Consider the following 10,804-nt stretch of genomic DNA (forward strand, 5'->3'; position numbering starts at 1 on the left):
TCACGTAAATATTTTTAACTACCGGGTTTAAAATTTACAATATACAATTACTGCGTATCTACCAGGTAGGCCTAATTACCCTATTCTTCACTACTGAAAGTGCATTCCTAAGTTGTAGTGTAACCGCACCCCCTCCCATACATACATGAAGTCTCTGTCAAACTGTTGTGGCCTCATATAACCAGTAGTATTTTAGCAATCAATGAAAGCCAAAGAAACTCCAGCATACACTTAGTTTTTTTTTTTGTCATAAGCAGTTCAGAACAGCATCAGAGCATGCACAGTGGTACAGAAACTTACTGGTAAAAAGGGGGCTGGAGCACTTCAACTCTTCAGACTTAAATGTTCTACTTTTACTCTTCAGATATTGTTTCAAATAGCCTAATAGTCCAACAATGTTTTCAAACTGTCATTTTTAAATACACACACACAGGTAACTTCATGTGATCACACCAGGCCCGGCTCTAGCCATTTTGGTGCCCTAGGCGAGATTACTCCCAGGCGCCCCCCCCCCCAACAATGATCAATAATGATTATAATGATAACGTACATGTAGCAGTGTATCTGTATGCCCCCTCTGACCCCGAAATACACAACTTGCACAACAATCAGTAAAATTTCATTGAGTAAATCCTGGGTGAAGACATGAAAAAAATGAGTCTCTCTACAGTCATGAGAATAACCTGTTGTGATGCTTGAAATGGGTATAAGTCTTAGCTTCACAAAAGCAGTGGAATATAGCCTACTGTCTGAATAAAGGCTAATAGATAATGTAAGTGTGGAAAACAAGTTAAAATGAAATTTTGTTAAATTGCTTTGTGAGCATAAATGTTATCTGTCATTCTATTTTCACCAAATGTCTCAAATGTAAAATAAAAGAAGCTAAATATTGACTTGACATTTCAAACTTCATGAGATGTGTGTAGCCCTAAATGAGAAATTAGCTTTTTCTCTCCAAACAAAATATCAACTAAACAGACAAAAAACACAAAATGTACAATATTTAACCTATATAATGTACCCTCCATGTGTTGTCACTGTGGTGCTGTTTGAGAGGTAAAAAAAAAAAAAAATGGTTTGAGAGCTCAGCGGGTCTGTATACAGAGCTGGAGCTGTGGCCCTGCTGTCTGAGCAGGCTGAAGTCTCAACCCTCTCTTCTTTTTTCAATATCTTCCTCATCAAATGAGTCAGAACTTTCAGCCTCTGAAGCACCGTCATCCTCCTCCAACCCAACCCCTCCTCACTGCTTCTCTCTCTCTCCTAATGATGCTGCGGGTTCACAGCTGTTCTTTTGATTGACAGGTCGTCAAGGGTGGCGTAAAATGACCGAAATATTAACAAAAACATATCGAGACGGTCGCGCAAACGAGCCGGCATTTGCGCCGACTTTGAGGATTAATGCAACCAAGTATCCACACATCTAATTAAAATTGTGGCGTTTCTAACAAGAAAACGGCTTGAAAGCATCCCCACTGTAGACAGGTACCTCTGCTGTGTGTGTGACTGCGGGGGGAGCGGAGGGCATGTACCAATGGGCATGTGGGGGAGAGAGGGGGGGGGGCGACTTAATAAGTAATGTTGTAACATAGGCCTATTAGCCTATAGTATTACTTTTTAACAGGTATTGCTTTGCATTTAAATTAACGTGGGATTATTTTTTGTATTAAGAAATAATAGTAGCAAGTCAACTAGTTATAAAAAATAGTGAAAGTTACACTTTTTTTGTGTGTGTCCTGGATGGACGGCGCCCTTAGCATTTGCCTATACGGCTTATGCCACGGGCCGGCCCTGGATCACACACACACACACACACACACACACACACACACACACACACACACACACACACACACACACACACACACACACACACACACACACACACACACACACACTAACAGTAAAACAACATTAAAATACAGGAATACAAAATAAAAACTAAACGCGTCACAACAATAGAAAAAGAGAATCAGTTTAAGAAGGCTACCAGCTGGTCGTCTAATCTCCGTCACTGAAAACAGGTTCTTGAATGCAACTCGGTAGGAGATGACCGTTGTTCAGGTAAAATGGGTTATCAGCTAAAATGAGTCACACATAAACCCCCATAATTCAAAACTTCAACTGGAATCATTTTAATGTTATGAATAAATTGTCTGCAACCGTGATAATATGTTGATGTTTCAATAAAATAGCCTAAAGAAGCGAAATGTACAGCTTTTCCCAGTGTGAGTTTGGAATTTCCGAGTACACTTAAACGCCTCATCCAGTCCTAACGGTTGTTTACGAGAGCTGACGTCATTCTGCTCTGAGGTCTCAACGGTAGGTAACTAGGTAGGTGACTGAGAGGTTCTAACTGACAACTGTAAAACGTTAGAAATGCCTTTTTTTCCCCGTTTCACTGTGATACCACGATTGGCCTAAGGCTTAAACTGACTTAAAAGAAATCAAGGGGCGAAACATTTCCCTGTTAAACCACAGTAAAAACCGTGTTAGCAACGTGCTAACCTTTGCCTGGCAACTAATGCTAACCTCAGCATAGCCGTTAATGCTAACCGTCTATGATGCTAACGCCTGCTGTCATGGGGACAAAAACAAAGAGGTTCTTCAACCAGCTCATTCAGTTAACTGGCGTGGTACAGTGCAAAGCTGTCTCTGTTGTTTGATCCGTAATTTATTTATGAGACGAGGATGAAATTGTAGGAGAGTTTTGCAGTTAAGTAGCTGCTAACTAGCTAGCCCCAACCAGCCTTCTTCCCAGTCTTTTTTCTTCTTCTTTTTTTTATCCCGCCCGTCTGAGGGTCAGGACTGAGGACTGGGCAGTCCTGCCCCTCAGACGGGCGGCAGTGATGACGTGTCACGGCTATGGGTCATTGTCACATCTCCCTGTGTATGTGACTTATGTGTCCCCTGCATCCTTTGTGTTGGTCAATGAAGACACACACGCACACACACGGGGATCTTTAAACTTCTTGAGAACATAAATGTTTATTTGAGAGGTGATTAAAGCAAACAACTTTGTTCAGACAGTTGTTTAGAGGGGACGTTTGGTCTCATTTATCAGTAACAATTCATTAATGCACTATATCATATTGTATTATTTAAGCATCTAGAAAAAGCAGGGAGCTGAGATGGAGCACTGCATGTGTTGGTTGTTGTGTAGGTTTAAGTGCATACCACATGTGTCCACACAAGACAATAACATATTGTTTCTTGTCACAGAGAAGTTAATAATAGCCTGCTGCATAAAGAGACTGGTTTGAACTCATCTTTTGTCTCTTTTACACAGACAATATTGTCAAAACTCTGCGCCTTGGTTGGTAAGTTACAGACACAGAAACTGAGCTTAACAAAATACCTCATATTTATATGTCCTATGAGTATTTCATATTGATTTTAATAATTTTATGTGTCATGTACTGCACTGTAAAAGCAACAGCACCTCACGTTTGAGTAATTGCAGTGACGACAGTTGGTCCTTTGAAAACTACATTGGAATGAGCTAACCTAATACTGAAATACTGGAGGGAAACTAAAATGTGTCTTTTCTCTTTGTCCACTCCCTCTGGCCACCTTTTCCGTCCTGGCAAATGCAGGCTGTCCCTTGGTAAGTTCAAACACATTGTATGTCTATGGGAAACATATGACTTCAAACATCCTTACCTTTCAGCACTGAGACTTATGACTGACCATAGCTCATGCATTGTTTACATGTGAAGGGCATTCTCATGACACTGCAGTGTTTCGTCTAGGATTATTTTAAGGAGTTGGCGCCCCCCCCCCCGCCCCCCCGTTTCCACCGAATCAAAATCTTTTTTTCTTCCTTTTTTTTTTTTGACCACAACATACGGTTTCTGTCATGATAACTTCTGGATTTAACCACCGTATTCAAATTTCCACAGTCCATAGTTGTCTTTGTTTGATAGCCTCAGGAGACTTTTGATTAAGTAACCATGGACAGCTCCTACACAGGATCGTTCTGCTGTGCCGTTGTCGTCGCCGTCAACCCCCCCTCCAGCGGAGCCCTTTTCCGCTAGCACTCAAACGCAACGTCCGACACGACAATCAAACCCGCGGGCCGCCACTCCTAAATGAATGTAGAGGAAACACTGCACTGCTATAAAGACAACAGTTAACCACCAAGTGTTGTAGCCAGGCCATGCATTTTGCAAAAAACTGAATACTAAATTATTATGTAGAAACTCGACTGAGACCTTGCAACAAGATGTTGATATGTCTCTCTCTATCCACTTCGTGCCTTGGTGGCACATGGGGTCTCCACAGATATGATGATTTGATATGTAAATATTTTGATTAAAATGCACTGTGCTGAACTCTCCACTCCTTTCTTTCTCTGTCCCCTCTGTACCCCCACACCATAGATGCTGCAAACTCCAGATTGAACCGGAAAGTAAGACAACACACTCATGTCCTCTCCATGGCATTTTTATAATTTTATGATGATATTGATATGGTGTGATCACTTACCAGTGCAGATTAGAATGACTGTCTCAACAGAAAACACACACAAACCTAACCTAGAATGTATAATTCTTGATAAAAGTAATTCCTTATCGAACATGAGAATTAAAATGAATTATAAAATGTTAAGACTTTGTGTAGAGTGTAAAATATCTTCTCTCGCTCCTTTTCCACTCTCTGGCTGGCCTCGCCCCTTTCTTCAACTCCAGGCTCCCTGAAAGCTTGATGGTAAGTTGACACACTTTTCATGACAACGTGGTGCTTATACTGCGCACGGTCTAACTCAAGGAGACTGACAACACATTTATACATTTCGTTATTAATACATCTGACTGTAAGCAAACATGGCATACACAAAGTTTTTGTACAGGTTCAAGTTTTGTTTATGAGACCCCAGATTTTTCTATGACTTTGTCCTCTTCATAATTTATATCAGTGAAGCTAAATGTGCTAAATAACAGAAAATGTGAATAATGCAATACAAAGCAAAGTGTCAACACAATACATGTGATACAAGTGACAGCCTAAAGATCTCAAATGAATCATTTTATCAGGTAGTATTATTATCAAAAATATTGTGTCTACAATATTTGGAAGTATCCTCTTTTAAAGGTACAATATGTAAGAATGTGGCCAAAATTGTTGCTGCAGTCAAATTCAAAAGCGCGTTGTCCCCCCTCCCCTACCCACCAGACTTGCCAGACAGCGACACGCTAACCCGCTCTGCTCACTCAGTCAGTCTCAAAGTCTCAAAGCAGAGAGAAAAGCTACATATTCATCAACAACCTCATTGTTTTATTGCTCTGACTCATAGTAACTACAAGCGGAGTTCACGTCACTCAGGTGATCTGCAAGTTATTGTTATTATTATTATTATTATTATCCGACGCTGTGTGTGTGCGCTGACACACACACAGACACGCACACACAGACACACACACTGTAACCCCGCATCTACCGGAGCCTTAGTGTGTGTAATTCATGCCGTCTACGGCGTCTTTGTGGATGTGCCCGCAAACCGCGCATTTCTATGAGCCAACATATGAGACGTCTTACGGCAGAATAGACGACGTGAGCCGCTCCGGCTTTCTGACGTCGGATCATAAAACATGAGGACCGGACACCGGCGACCTGACCGGGACAGACTCCTCTCATGAACCGCTCCACACGTTCACAATCACTTCATTTACCATCGGCTCCATTTCGCCACATTTCCTCCCTCTTTTCTAACTTTCACTTTGTAATTCTTCCCTTTAGCTTCAGCTTCAGCAGCAGCTCAAACTAACTAGGCTACATGCTCACAACAGCAAGCTGTGTAGCCTATTAAACGACAGAGCGACAAGCCGCTTATTTCTACCATGTGATATCAAGCAAATATAAATAATAACCGATAATAGAAAACAATCTTTTTTTTCACAACCTCGTTTTATCTCCCAGCTGAAAAACAATTTTAATGTGAATATCTTGGCTGTAAGATGGTTGTTGGTGAGCTCAGTATGTTATATGAACATTATTCCTGAGTCTCTGTGACATATTAGGACGCTTTTACAGCCAGTTGCTTTAGATTTCTTACATATTGTACCTTTAACTTCTAACCCATTGAAACTGCTGTCGAATGTAAAGTAACAGTGTTTTCTTTTCTTCCAGGTCCTGTTGTCCACCACCTGTCCAGTGGTGCATCACCTCTCCCCTCTCCTCTGTCATTACAAGCCATCTACCCCCTCATAAAAGCCTCTTTCTATACCACTCTCTCTTTTGGATGATCATTGACAGTTTGTTCTGTTACTGTGAAGCCTCCTCTCTGCTCCCTTGCGCTTGCTGGTCTCTGTCTCTCCTGTCGGATAAAACCATCTCTGTCTTTATCTCCCTCCATCTATCTCACTGTCCCACTCACCTTTTGGGCCGAAGCACTGGTGACGGTTCGCAGTGTGAGGTCATAAGTTTTGTTCACTGGTAGCGTACCGCTCAAGGTGACAAAGCTGCCCTATTTATCAAGCTGAATGTGAATTTTACCAGTTGGATGTGAATTTTTGAAAGCTCATACCTTCTGAGACAACGCTCAGATTTTCCTGGCAGTGTTGCTGGATCTGTCTATTTTTACAAGCACTGAGAGAATCTCTCCACTCTCACGCTCTGTCTGTCCTGTCTCTCTCTCTCCTCATCATTAATTGATAACTATATTATATATTGTTTCCTAATTTGGCATATCCCATTAGGATATTGTATTTGGTCAAAAACTATTTGAGTAGTACTATCTGAGTAAACTCAGAGGGGTTAAGAAAACTTCCCCCCAATTTTTTTTCTTCTCATTTGTAGATAAAAACTTTGGCTTATTTGATTGAGATCAGTGCAAATATCCTTGATCTCCAAATACATAAATAATTGAGTATTGACTTTTGGAATACAGTGCTTGCATAAAGTTAATATTTAATTCTTGATAAATATACACAAATTAAGAAAAGATAATTAACTGTACTGAAGAACTTGTAAAGTAAAAGAGCACTGTATCTAGTCTTCAGTCTGTTCCTGCTCACTCATTTTGGACATCTGCAGGTTTGTACTCAGGTTTGACTGCAAATATCACATTTATTTAACAGTCTCCTGGTGATTCAGTAACTGTATTGTACACACGCGTTTTATTGTTATTTAACCTGTTGATCCTGAAATAAAAAACAGACACCTGTACAGAGGACCTGGATTCATTTGGAGAAGCTGTCCCTGGTTTGCAGACACACACCCTTGAATCAACCCGTGGCTGAAGAGCAACAGCACCTGCCTGTCATCACACACTCTCACTCACTTTTTAACATAAAACATAGCCAAAGGTTCAGGAACATAATAAATCATAACAGCATTAATTTCTTTTCTACTGGTAAGTCAAATAAACAGACAAGGATCTGTGAGAACAACTGATACTGGTATTTGATAAGTATTTAAAGCTATTGTTGTAATTAGTATAGTGTCCTCTCTGACAGAGAAAGAAGCTTCTTGATCTTACAAACATTGTGATAAGTGGTTTGTGATCATCCTGCCCAAGTCCCTTGGGAAAAAAACAAAAAACTACATTAACCTTTTTGATATTTTGGCTGATAAGCTTGTGTTCAACTCTGATTAGAGGTTTTTTTTTTTTTTATCAGTCTTAAATCCTCTCATAGTTGTAAATTTAATATATTTTCCCAGAGATTTACATTTGCTGACACCAGTGGGAACCCAGTTCATACGGTATAATAGAATAATTTTAAGGAACACTTAATCTTCACTCTGGTACATACTGACAAGTAAAGTCTAAAGGTAGCACTAATACAGAATCTGTATCTGATCTGAGTGGTTATTTGTGGTTTTAAACTCTTAACAACAATGCCAAGGAAGAACACAAGGTCTCAAGCTGCAAAACTCCGGTGGCAGAAGGAGTCTCATGATGTCCAAGCAGAAAGTCCTCGTCCACAGAGCAGTGAGTTGGAGACGGTTCCCGGCCATCTGTGCAACCGAGAGGTCAACAGAAGTCTCCTGTGTCCCAACGTTTCCTGTGCAGATGTGGTGAAAGAGAGACATCCCACTGATTCCTTGTGTGTAGAAGAAACATGCTGAGACTAACGTTGCTAAGGCCAGAGGTCAACATGGTGGTTCAGCTGCACCAAAAGCTTCTTATGCAGATGTGTTAAAGGGTAAACGTCCCCGTGAGACACCACTTGAAGCAGAATGTTCTCACATTAACCAGGTAAAGTCTCGTAGACAACATGACGCACCAGGTCCATCTCAGGTTTCATATGGTGACCTCTTAAAGAGAGGACGACAAACTGATAATCTGTGTGTAGCTGCAGCTTCTCATGCTAACAGTGCTAACGTGATCAACCGGCCCACTGAGATCAGAGTCCGTGCATCCTACAGCCAGAATCACTATAAATACGGTGAATACAGTAATAGGCAATGTACATGTAACTCTCTGATGTTTCTAGCCTGTCTTTATGAGGACGAACACTTCCAGACAGCAGACCTCAACTGTGTTTTGGACAAAGGTAATGCTCTGTATGGTGAAGCCATGATAAGGTTTCCTGACTCCGTCCACTTGGCTACAGATGAAATCCCTGACATCGTGACTGCACGCAGAAATGTGTATTATGTAAACATGACTCAGCTGTCTCGTTACGGCACATTAGGACAACCTGGTAGTGAATATGTTGATTCCTTTCGTGACCTAGAAGCTGGAATGAGCTGTCTTCTGTCAGAAGTGCAGTACGCTTTGCTAATTATGGAAGGTGCATGCATTGCAGTGTTCAGAACCAGATCTGGCAGGTATGGTTTCTTTGACCCACACTCCAGAGGAGAAACTGGTTTACCAGATCCTTTTTTTGGTTGTGCCATCATGGTGACATTTTCACATCTCCGTGACGTCATCAACAGGATCAAACAGTGTCACAAGCGCACCAAGTCCTCCTGCAACTATGAGCTGAAACCTGTGGAGTTTTTTCAGTATGAACGAACACAACGAAGTCAGCCTTGACGCACCGATTACAGTGAACACTGACACAACACCTGTTCTCAATGAGCCAACTCTAAGTCCCATCACTGACATCTGTGATGAAATACTTGAATATGAAGATGAAGCGTCCACTGACATTGAAATTGAACTACAATCACCAATCCAGTCCAATGTCACTTCTCTAACAGCTCATGATGAATCTCACCAAGAATCCACTTCGGCTGCTGCTTCAAAGGAAAATGATGCTGCTGATCTGTCTGACACCATGTTTCATCAAGGTTTGTCCACTGACATCACTTCTACTGTGACACAACAGGATCATATTAGGTTGCCTGATACTGAAGCACCTCAACCTGTCTCATCTGACATCTTGAAAAAAGTGTCCAAGCTGTCTAAAAACCAGAGGAGAAGATTCATGCAGAGACAAATGCTCTCAAAAAAAGAAACACAAAAGGACAAAAAAATGAGACAACGAGAAAAGTATGCTTTAAATGACACATTCAGAGAAAAGAAGAAATGTTATGAAAAGAGAAAGTACTGTAATGAATTACACAGAAAAGAAAAACAGCAATACAAAGCCAAACCAGAAATCAAACAAAAGCACAAAGAATCATATGAAGACTGTTATGTAACAAACAATGAAGTCAGACAGCAGAAACAAATGTATATCACACAAAAGTATAAGTATGATGCAGCTATTTAAGGAGAAGCAAAAGCTTAACATCACACAGAGGTACAGACAGGATGCAGCTTTTAAGGAGAGGCAAAAGCTTAACATCATACAGAGGTACAGACAAGATGCAGCTTTTAAGGAGAGGCAAAAGCTTAACATCATACAGAGGTACAGACAAGATGCAGCTTTTAAGGAGAGGCAAAAGCTTAACATCATACAGAGGTACAGACAAGATGCAGCTTTTAAGGAGAGGCAAAAGCTTAACATCATACAGAGGTACAGACAAGATGCAGCTTTTAAGGAGAGGCAAAAGCTGGCTTACACAAAAAAATACAGCAAAAACTCTGAATTTAAAGAACAGAGGTGTTTTTATTTTAGGAGGCTTTACAGTAACCAGGCATACAGACTAACAACACAGAGCACTAATGAAGCAAAGAATGCGAGAGAGATATCAAAACAATCTTGCTTTTAAAACGATGCACAAAATGAGATGTGCAATGAAAATCAAGCAGAAATACAGACGGATCATTAGACAACCAGAAGAGAGAGACAACAGTGTGATTGCAGAGGCAATATCCTTGTTCAGATCACAAATTAAAGCTGGTCCCACCTTTGTGTGCACCGTGTGTTTAAAAGCCTCATTTCCAAACCAGGTGAAGCAGTGTAAGAGATCAAACTATTTGAGAAATCCAAATGTGGTTGCAGCGTGTCTAACTGGTAAATATGTTCATGTTTGTGATGAAGTCTGCAGAAATGAACAACAGTGCACGATGCCAGATGAGAGGAGAAAAGAGTGGATCTGTCACACCTGTCACGATCACCTGAAACGTGGAGCCATGCCGTCTCTAGCTGCAGCCAACAACATGGGGCTTGCTGATATTCCACCTGAACTGTGTGACCTCAACATTTTGGAGAGACATCTCATCGCCAAGTGCATCCCGTTTGCAAAGATAATTCCTCTTCCCAAAGGAAGACAAAATTTAATAAGAGGTAATGTGGTGTGTGTCCCCTCTGAAGTACAGGAAACTGTACAAGCATTGCCCAGAGTGAGAAGTGAGTCTCAGGTGTTGAGAGTGAAACTGAAGAGACGACTGTGTTACAGAGGTCATCAGCTCTTCCAGACTGTCACCTGGTCTAAACTGGTTCAGGCGCTGCATAAACTGAAAGAGATT

The 10,804-nt window shown here is 41.0% G+C and overlaps 1 long non-coding RNA gene across 1 annotated transcript; it reads left to right on the forward strand.

Annotated features, from left to right (window-relative positions):
* Nucleotides 1-4,373: 4,373 nt before the first annotated feature.
* On the forward strand, nt 4,374-6,967 carry LOC146975328 (uncharacterized). The gene is made up of 3 exons (XR_015037349.1): nt 4,374-4,408; nt 4,689-4,707; nt 6,127-6,967. It is a non-coding gene; the product is annotated as an uncharacterized LOC146975328 (long non-coding RNA).
* Nucleotides 6,968-10,804: the final 3,837 nt, after the last annotated feature.

This window comes from Trachurus japonicus, chromosome 13 (assembly GCF_045865225.1).
Source record: "Trachurus japonicus isolate A0001 chromosome 13, Traja_1.0".
NCBI lineage: Eukaryota > Metazoa > Chordata > Actinopteri > Carangiformes > Carangidae > Trachurus > Trachurus japonicus.